The 9236-nt window shown below is 51.7% G+C and overlaps 1 long non-coding RNA gene across 3 annotated transcripts; it reads right to left on the reverse strand.

Annotated features, from left to right (window-relative positions):
• Window positions 1-768: 768 nt before the first annotated feature.
• LOC120503379 lies at window positions 769-8955 on the reverse strand. Of its 3 annotated transcripts, none has more exons than XR_005627721.1 (3): window positions 8422-8955; window positions 7392-7497; window positions 769-1118 (listed from the first exon to the last, which is right to left on the reverse strand). It is a non-coding gene; the product is annotated as an uncharacterized LOC120503379 (long non-coding RNA). The 3 variants fall into 3 exon arrangements; XR_005627722.1 differs by having other exon boundaries at window positions 769-1958; XR_005627723.1 differs by lacking the exon at window positions 769-1118 and adding an exon at window positions 6047-6221.
• Between the last annotated feature and the right edge of the window lie 281 nt (window positions 8956-9236).

A 9236-nucleotide genomic window follows, 5' to 3' on the forward strand; every position in this document is an offset into this window, starting at 1 on the left:
TTTTCATTTTCCCTCCGGATTTCTCTGCTGAAAAAGATCCCTTCTGCTGCCTTGCTGGGAAGCAGAAACTGGGTTTGTGTAGAGCTCTAGAGCAGCTGCAGAGGAGGAAGATGATGATGGTGGCCAGCTCCAAGCCCCACTTCTGCTCCCCCTCCCCTGAACTCCGACTCCATCCACCAGCACGTTTTTCTTGTGCTTCAAGCAGATGAATAAAACACATCAAGACAAATCGATAGTGCCCAGAAGCTCAAATGCATTTTCTTGAGCTCATCCACTTCCCAGCACAGCCCTTTCCAGAAGGATGAGCTTGCTGCTGGCACAGCTCACAGGTACCCACTTGCTGCCTGGCTGCCTGCCCGCCACACCACTGCAGCTAGACAGTGCTGCTGCTCATGGACTGGCTCCACATCCACCAGGATATTTATGGATATATATGGGTATTTTTTTTCAGGGAGATATATATATATCCCAGAAAAAGTTGTATGTGCAACAGCTGGGTTTTATAAGGGAAAGTTTAGCACTTACTGGAAGTGGAGTGTGCTGGTGGGGAGGCACAAAGCACAGCAGTGATCTCAACCTGAGCAATAATTAAATATTTTCAGATGGGAAATGCCACGTTTGTCACCAAAATGATCCAATATTGATCATGTCCCTCTCTGTCCACACCCCCCAGAGTTTGTGTACGTGGTTGGAGCATTGCTCAGGTCACGCCCAGCACTGTCCAGGTTCCCTGTCCCATTCAGGGGGACACACGTGACACAGAGCACGTAGCATTTCTAAAAATCTTTAATGCCTGGACAAATTCCAAAGCTCACTCTGTTGCTGCTGTTTTCCTCGGGTGCACTTTTGGAAATGACAATTCCTCACCCTGGGTTGAAAAGCAGCATTTTGAGGTGGAGTTTACCATATTCCCCCTCCCTCTGTCATAAAGAGATTGGGAATCAAGGTTGTATTTCCAGGAGGGGTGTTCACAATGGCACAGAGGGCTCAGAAATCCAGGCAGGATGGCAAACAAGCTCCAGATCTGGAGGAAAGTGGAGTATTTTCCCATTAAGGATGAGCTGAGTGCTCCAATCCAGCTATGCTGGTTGAATGGAGTCAGCAGGACGATGTGGCTGCTGTGGGAAGGGAAAAAAGAGTGTCAGGAATCTTAGAGAAATGTGATGTTCTGGCTGGTCTCTGTCACCCTGGGTGGCCTTTAAATGCCACAGTCCACATTAAGAGGAGAATTGTCACAGTGCACTTGAACATGGGTTTCAAACCTACTGAGAACATCCAGGTTGCAGCACAAAATCTGGTGGAAATAGCTGAAGTTACCATTCCAGTCCATGAAAGCTATAGAGGTGAGGAGCAGTGTAGGAATCTTCTCCCATCTCTTTCTTTTCCTCATTTCCTCTTATATTTCAGGCAGGTGTTTTAAAAGGCTGTGACATTTCCTTTAACTTAGCTGAGTTCAAGAGGTGAAGAAGGGAGAAGTCCACAGTCTAAGAAGGAACTCAACAAACCCTGTTCCTCTGATAATGTTCAGATAAAACCACTGAATTTTCCTTTAACACGGCTGCACACAACTGCAGGAGCTTGGCACATTTACATCCAAAATTAATTAGGCTTCATTAGCAATAAACTTGTGGAAATGTTCATTTCCAGAGTCTTCTGGATCCATTTCAAACCAGGATGCAGCAAGGCTTTGGATGCAGATGCGGATATTCTGCACAGGGAGGAGATTTTGCTCAAGCAACCACGGGATGTTTTTATCACTCTGGGAATGTGAGCACACGGAACACACCAAACCAGGAACACCCTCATGGAGCTTCTCACATGTCTCTGTGATTTGTGTCCACCTCATCCAGCACAGCCTGTGCTTCAGTGGGAGAGGGATTGACTCCTCCTCATCCACTCCCCTCTGCAAGAATCTGCTCCAACACTGACACCTTTTTGTGAGTTATCACAAAGTCATGCTGTATTTAAAATAAGCTGGAGGTGAGACTCCCATCATGGAAAACAGCTCTCCTTGTTGATGCTCACTGACCTCCCCTGCTCCTCTGCCAGCCCTTTCTGCAGGGCTCTTTGCCAGCACCAGACCAAACCTGCCTGTGCTGGTGCTGCCCTTGTGTGTTCATGGCCTTGAACTTCCCACCACCCTCAGCCCCAGGCTGGCCCAGCAGCAGGGATGAGACCCATGGATGGGGTCCTGGCTGGCCCAGCAGCAGGGATGAGACTCACGGATGGGGTCCTGGCTGCTGGGATGGGCTCCACAGCTCCATTATCCATTGAGCAGGAATCATTTGCTCTCTGCCAGTCTTATTTTTAGGCAGGAGGAATCTGAGGCTTGTGCAAATGTTTAAACACACGTCTCTCCTGAATTATTCAGTGTACTCTGCCTGCTCCTGGAGTTCATTCAGAGAAGGGCAGTCGATAGAGCTCTGACATTCACCGTGGAGAGGAGGAGGCAGAGGGAGCACCAACAACTCCCTGCCCTCTCCAGCCCTCCTGCCCAGCTCTGGCCTCCCCTGGCACTGCTGTCCTTGCACAAATCTGAGCAAATTTGCCTTAATTTAAGGTGACCCTGTGTGGCACAGACCCGGGGACTGCTGTGTCCTGAGCTGCGGGTGAGGCTGCAGTGCCTGACTTAGGGAGGTCCAAGGAAAAACCTGAGCAACCTCGTGTTTTTCTCCATTTTCTACTCTGGTTGAAAGAGGCTTTTTCCAGGGGCAGATGCACATCCCTGTGCATGACAAACCCCAAAGTGCAGCTCTCAGCCTCTTGCAGTCAAAAGGGAACTTGAGATTTGAATTCTAATTTAACCTATGAACTGAAGCACAGCTGGCAGCCAAAGCCCTTTGGAGCAGAGGGGTCTTTCCTCTGGTTCCACCACTCCCAGAAAAATGAGAACATTTAATTGATGCCCAACATCAATTAAAGACCTTGTATAAGAGTATATTAATCCACACATGGATCTGTGCACCTCTCCTGCTCCTGTGAAATGTTGTTAAGAGAAAATTATGTACCAAACTCTGCAATCTTGTCTTTCTCATCTGCCCAAATGCAGCAATTGCAGCAGTAACTGACACTGCACCACACGGGAACACTCAGCTCCTGCTGAGTACTTCTGTCCCTGACCAGCCATCACATAAAGTCAGTTGCCCTTGGTGAATCAAGCTAATGACAAAATGCAGGGTTTACATATAATCCAACAAGTCAGCAAGCAGCTGTTTCCAAAATGTGAGATACAGGCAGGAATATCTTATAGAGAAAGGAGAAGGGATTGTGTCACCCTCTGTTCACACGCTGCTCCTGGGCACTGCTTTTCCCAGCTCCAGGGAAGTACAGAGAGGCCCCAGCAGAGTTCATTCCACATTGTCCAGCATCTCCAGGCTCATGCTGAGGAATCCTTAATCAGACATCAACTCAAGTTTTCTACTACATCTAATATTTGCAGGGGGACATTGTGAGTAGGCAGCTTGGTTTGTAAAGATGTTTAATCAGAAGGTCTGGGTTAAAGTTCAAGTTCAAGTGTCTGCACTAAGCTGGAGAAGATCTAAATAAGCAGCAATTAAAAGAGTCTGACTCACACAGGGCACTGCTGGACTTTGAAATGGCTGAGTGCTTAAAGCTCTGTTGGGAAAGATTCTTGTTATTTCAGTCCAACAGCAACAGAAGGTACATTTGGAGGGGGAAAAAAAAGGCATTTTGGGAAAAGGCAACATCTTCACCTGGTCTCAAGGGCTGCAGAGAGTGGATGCCTTTAATCCAGCTGCTGTCAGAAGGGCCAGGCTGCTCCGAGCACAGCTCCCACCCTTAAAAGGCTGAGCTGAGGCTGGGAGCCAGGAGCAGAGCAGCCTCACAGCCCCGAGGAGACATCCCAGGAGCAGAAGTGCTCCTCTCCCCACGTGGAACGTGGGTGGGAAGGCAGCAGAGTCCAGATGGGAAAAGGGACTTTCCTGATGCAAGAGCCTGAGAACTGCTGGGTAAGAACAGACTCATCTGGAACGGCAGCTGAGACACAGCACGAGAAACTGCCTTGCCTTGGGATCAGTCCCAGGAACCACAGACAGCTTCAGCACAGAGCACAGACCTTGTTTCTGCACCCCTGGATGCAGGTTGTTCATGTCTTGCTTCAACACGTGGGTAGGAGGAAGTGCTCCTGTGGCAAAAGAGACTCTGAGAGTTGCATTGTTCATGTGCAGCAATGTTTGGACAGCAAACCCACCAGTGGGTCCCATTTCTATACCAGGAGGAAGCTACAGGAAAAAGAGATGGACTCTGTGCCCACTGTGCTGGAGGGGGAGATAAATTCCAGTAAATGTGACTGGAGAGGTGCTGCTCGGAGGCACAGCCAGTGCTTCGGCTCCTGTGCCATGCCAGAGCCGAGGCTGTGCTTGTTGTGACAGGAAATGAGAGGCACCAGTCACTGTGCAGCAGCCCCAGGAGTGTCCCCTGCACGGCTCTGCTGCACGTCCCTAAAAACAGCACGGCTTGCTCTTTAACCTCACACCTGAGCCGTGCCCAGGCGGGTGAGCAACTGTACTCCTTGGATCTGATCCAGAACAAACCTTGATCTGCCTCTGAGCACTTATCTTGCTTTCTGTGGGCAGGAAAGCACTTGATGGTTCCTACAGGGAGTCACCACGCTGTCTCCACCAGGGAGCACTGGGAGCTGTCCCTGGGGCAGCACCACGAGCACCTGGCTGGATGCACCTGCCTTTCTCCCAGGAAAGGGGATGCACATCCAGCACCTGCTGGATCCTGAAATGGGTAAAAAGAGAGCCCTGGGCAGCTTTCAAATCCTCCCACGGGCAGGATCGCACAGCTCCTCCTCTCTGCCGTCCATGCTGGAATGATGGTGGCACAGGAAGGAGCAGCACAGCAGTGCTGCTGTGGGACAGCCAGCACAGAGATGAGCACTGCTCCTTTTTGGGATAAGCACATTCCTGCCTGATCAAGAGGTGCCTGTAACCTTCGGGAAGTGGAAGCTGAGGGTTGACTCTGCTCAGATTTTAATCCAGAATTTCAGCTCTTGGTAGCAGGATGTCTTTTTTTATTGTTTGCAGTTTCTGGTGAGACAGAGCCCTCCTCCAGAAGCAGCCTCGAGCCTCTGTCACAGCAGCAGTAAGAATTTCCCCCTATTAAGTGACGCAGGCTGGCAAAATGTTCCATCACGGCTGCACAGCCCTGACCCCGCCGTGCTGGCCCCAAAAACTTCCAGTGAGCAGCAGGGAAATGAAAAACCATCTTGGAGCTAATCCCTGTCCCTTTCCCCAAGCAGAAGGGAAGCAGAGGGCAAAGCCCTGCTGGACACGAATCATCCAGCCCAGAAAGAAGAATTTCTAAACACTGTTGGGTCAATGACCACGCCGAATGTCAGGACGGAGAGTAAATAGTGACCTCTGGAAAGTGCTGCATCAGCCTCGGGAGCCTGACTGGCACCAGCTCCTCGGGGCAGGGCAGGAATCTGGGAAACGGGCACTGCACGGACATTTCTGCAGGGTTCCGGTTACTTCATGCAAAAATCTTGGGATTTCACACTCCCACCACAAGCCGGCCCGCGGGGCCCTCTGCTGTCGCGTCCCAGCACTGCAGAGTTAACTCACACGGCACAAAGATCAGCACAGGCTCCCTGAAAACCACCTCATTTCCAGGGATTTTGATGACACCGCTGTAAAAATGACCTAGGAAATCCAGTCTCCCACTCACAGAGCAGAGAAGCCCTAAGGAACCCCTGCAAGGGACTGTCCCCGACCCACCAGTAACTCACTGCTGGAAAGAACCCATTTCCCATCGCCAAGTCCCACATAGAGACCTCTGAGTTACAGTAACCAGCCAAGACTGTGGTATCCTAACAAAAAAAATATTAAAAGAGTATCTTAAAAGGGCTTCATTTTCTCTATTGCTACAGAATAATTTGTTCTGTTACCAAGTAACCCCACGGAGGGGCCTCTCTGTTATTTAATATCCACCAGGCAGCACAGGACCTGCTTTGGGAACCATTTCTGACCACTTCCAAAGCACAGCATTTCTGGAAGCCCTCCCCAGACGAAGCAGCCAGTAACGAGGCAAAGAGTGCAATATTTTATTGAAACAAACGTGACCTTTATGCCAAGGGTTCCAGGTGAAACGAGCACGCTGCAGTGGAGCAGGAGGCTGCACGTGGTGGCTCGGGTGGCCCCAGGGTGCCGTGAAGCTCAGATGGCTGCCATCCTTCAGTTATCACAGTACTGTACCTTTACAAGAGACAGCATCAGCACTGTGATAACTGAGCCAGGGCAGCCTGGCAGTCATGGGCCCCTCTGCTGAGTCCTCGGTGTCCTCCTCCCTCGGTGTCCCAAAAACCCCGTGTCACCCCACAGGTGAAAGCCTTAACACAAGTGGTTTTGCAGCTGAGGTTCACTCCAGGAAATTATCCACATAATTAGTGTTAAATCTTAATGACCACGGCGGCTTCCGAGTGGTTTTAAGCAGCAGCTCCTTGTGGGCAAATCCACCCACGCTGGATTTCATGGAGAAAGAGCAAAGCACCCTCATACAGGGCACAGCCCTTCCTCCCCCTTAAAGCAGCCAGGCAGCAGCACTTGGCTCGTGCTGCCCGAGTGCCGGGTGTCAGGGAGCATGGGGACAGTGGCAGCCAGCCAGGAGAGCTCTGGGGCCGCTCTGGGACAGCGGGATCACCGCGGGCACGGCCCCGGCCCCGAGGGTGGCACCGTGCCCTGAGCCACCACCAGGCTCCTGCTGGCTGCTTTTCCAGGAGCTGGCATTTCCCAGCCCACCCCACAGCTCCACTGGGCTCCTCTGGAGGCTGGCACGGGTGGCTCCAGAGGGTGACCCACGCCGTGCCCCCCGAGGGGAGCAGCTCCCAGTGCCAGCTGTGCCCACAGGGAATGCAGGGAGCGGCCTCCAGGTGCCCGAGCTGGCATTCTTAGGTCATCAAATCCACATAAAAACATTTGAAATACACAGTCCCGCTAATTAGTTAAATTACAAGCTTCCATCGACCTATATTTACTCCCCCCATTGTTTTTTTTTCCTTTCCTAAAAACAGGCACTGCTGAAAAGACCACGGAACTATTTCTCCACCCACCACTTTTTTGTGTATTTCTACAACTTTACCCCCTCTTGGTTTGTTTCTTTCCTAAAACCAGGCATTCCTGAAAACATCACAAAATTATTTCTACCACCCCCACGCTGCCGGAGGGAATTGGACACATCAAGTTCTGAAATGAGTTTAAAAAAAACCACAAGGGTTTCGCGGTGCCAAAGTTAATGTGTTACTAAGTTTCCAATAAAAGTCCATTTATGATGTTGATGGAGCAGCACAAGAAGCTTCCATGTTTCCACCAGCGGGAAGCAGAAACTGCAAAAATTGGGGAGGTTTTTTAACACTCTAAGTAACTCACCTGGCAAAGAGAAGGTGCTGAGATGTCCCAGAGGCTGTTTTTAAGAGAGAAACACAAAACACTGGGCTGGGTCCAGCCGTGAAAACGCTGCCTTACAAGTTTGCAACTCCAGAGGGCAACGGAGAGGCAAACGTGGAATATCGGAGCAGCAGCAGGCAGGGGGAAAAAAAAAACATTTGCACATTTTAAAACAAACTCCAAACATACATTACATAAAAAGGGGACAGTCAACAGATTATGCAATGCTGACGTCAGGCAGCAGCACAGATGACTTCAGCACGCATCCCCAAATTTGCAGATTTGCCACAGTTTGGGGATTAATCATTAAGGAATTGGCTGTTGCTAGGAAAGCACAACAAAAACTTGCTAAAAATATTAGAGGATTGTGCCCGTGCAAGGGTGGGTTTTGAAAAGGAAAGGAGCTGCAGGAGCAAGGAGCCCTTGGCTCTCACTCCCAGGTGTTTCCACACCACCACTGGTATTCCAGGTGAGGAATTCTACTGATTTCAGCTTGGCTTAAATGTGGGATTGGGGATTCTACATCTCACAGGCTGAGGTGATGACAGAAAATCACTGCTTGGCCATTCAAGCATGCTTTGATCACTCTATCAGGATTTTAGTCCTGCTCCAGCAGTTCCTTATCAGGGTTTTAAAGGGAGAGGGTGAACAACTCCTCCCCAGCACCCTCTGCAGCAGCAGCTGCTGGAGTCACACCCCTGCTCCAAGGGCTGATGCCATTTTCTCTGGAGCATCCAGCTCTTCCCCCAATACAAACACAGTTTGTTGTCTTGCCTCACACACACAGATTTTTGCTTGGCTTCAGCCAGACTAAAGCTACACAGACCTGATGGAGAAAGCTCAAGCAGGCTCTCCATTTACCTGGAAAAAATCACCTTTTTTATAGCAAACCCCACATTAGTTTTGGAGTCCAGCACACATTTTTGTTCTTGTTATTGCTAAGGCCCTGCAAATTTCCATGCACTTTTAAAAAAAACCTCTCCACTTTCCAGTGCTTGCTGCCAGTTCTCACCTTTGAAACCCGTTTAAGTTGGCCTGGGCGCTTTTTAAACTCCAGTTCCACCTCCTCCTGCCCCTTTGGGGCTGGTGACATTTTCGCAGTTGCTTCACAGGAACCAAAATTCCTTCAGCACCCCAGCGAGGGGACGGGGCCATTCCCTGCCCGCAGCCCCGGGCTGCTCCCTCCCCGCCCTCCGCACGGCCCGGGGATCTCGCAGCGCCGGAGCCGCTCTCACCCTGCCGGGGCTGAGCCGTGCCAGGGGAACCGACCTCATCTCCATCTCCCCCGGGGCGGTTTGAGCGCGGCGAGCCTGGAGAGGGAAGAAAACAAACATGAGGTTACATGTGGGCACGGAGCGCCGCCGGGCTCGGAGGAGGCGCCGAGGGGCGCCGGGGCCCGGGCCGCCGCCGCCGCTCCTCCCAACTTCGCTCCGGGGCGCTCCCCGAGCTTACCGGGACCGCCGGGCGGCCCCGCGGGACGGGATGGGGCGGGACGGGACGGGGAGCCCCCTCCGCGGAGCGCCGCTCGCCCCTCAGCAGCGCCGGGACACGCGCACAGGGACACAGACAGGGACACAGACACAGGGACACAGGGGGAGTGACACACACACACAGTGACACACGCACACAGGGACACAGACAGTGATACACACAGGGACACAGAGGGAGTGACACGCACAGACACACGCACAGTGACACACAGGGACACAGACACAGGGACACAGACGGTGACACACGCACACGCACGGTGACACAGACAGTCCCCGCGGTGAGTGCCAGTGTCACTGTGTGTGACAGACACAGCCTGGGCTGAGCAGCCCCTGGTCA

The sequence above is a fragment of the Passer montanus genome, unplaced genomic scaffold (genome assembly GCF_014805655.1).
Source record: "Passer montanus isolate IOZ18808 unplaced genomic scaffold, ASM1480565v1 scaffold25, whole genome shotgun sequence".
NCBI classification, from domain to species: Eukaryota; Metazoa; Chordata; class Aves; order Passeriformes; family Passeridae; genus Passer; species Passer montanus.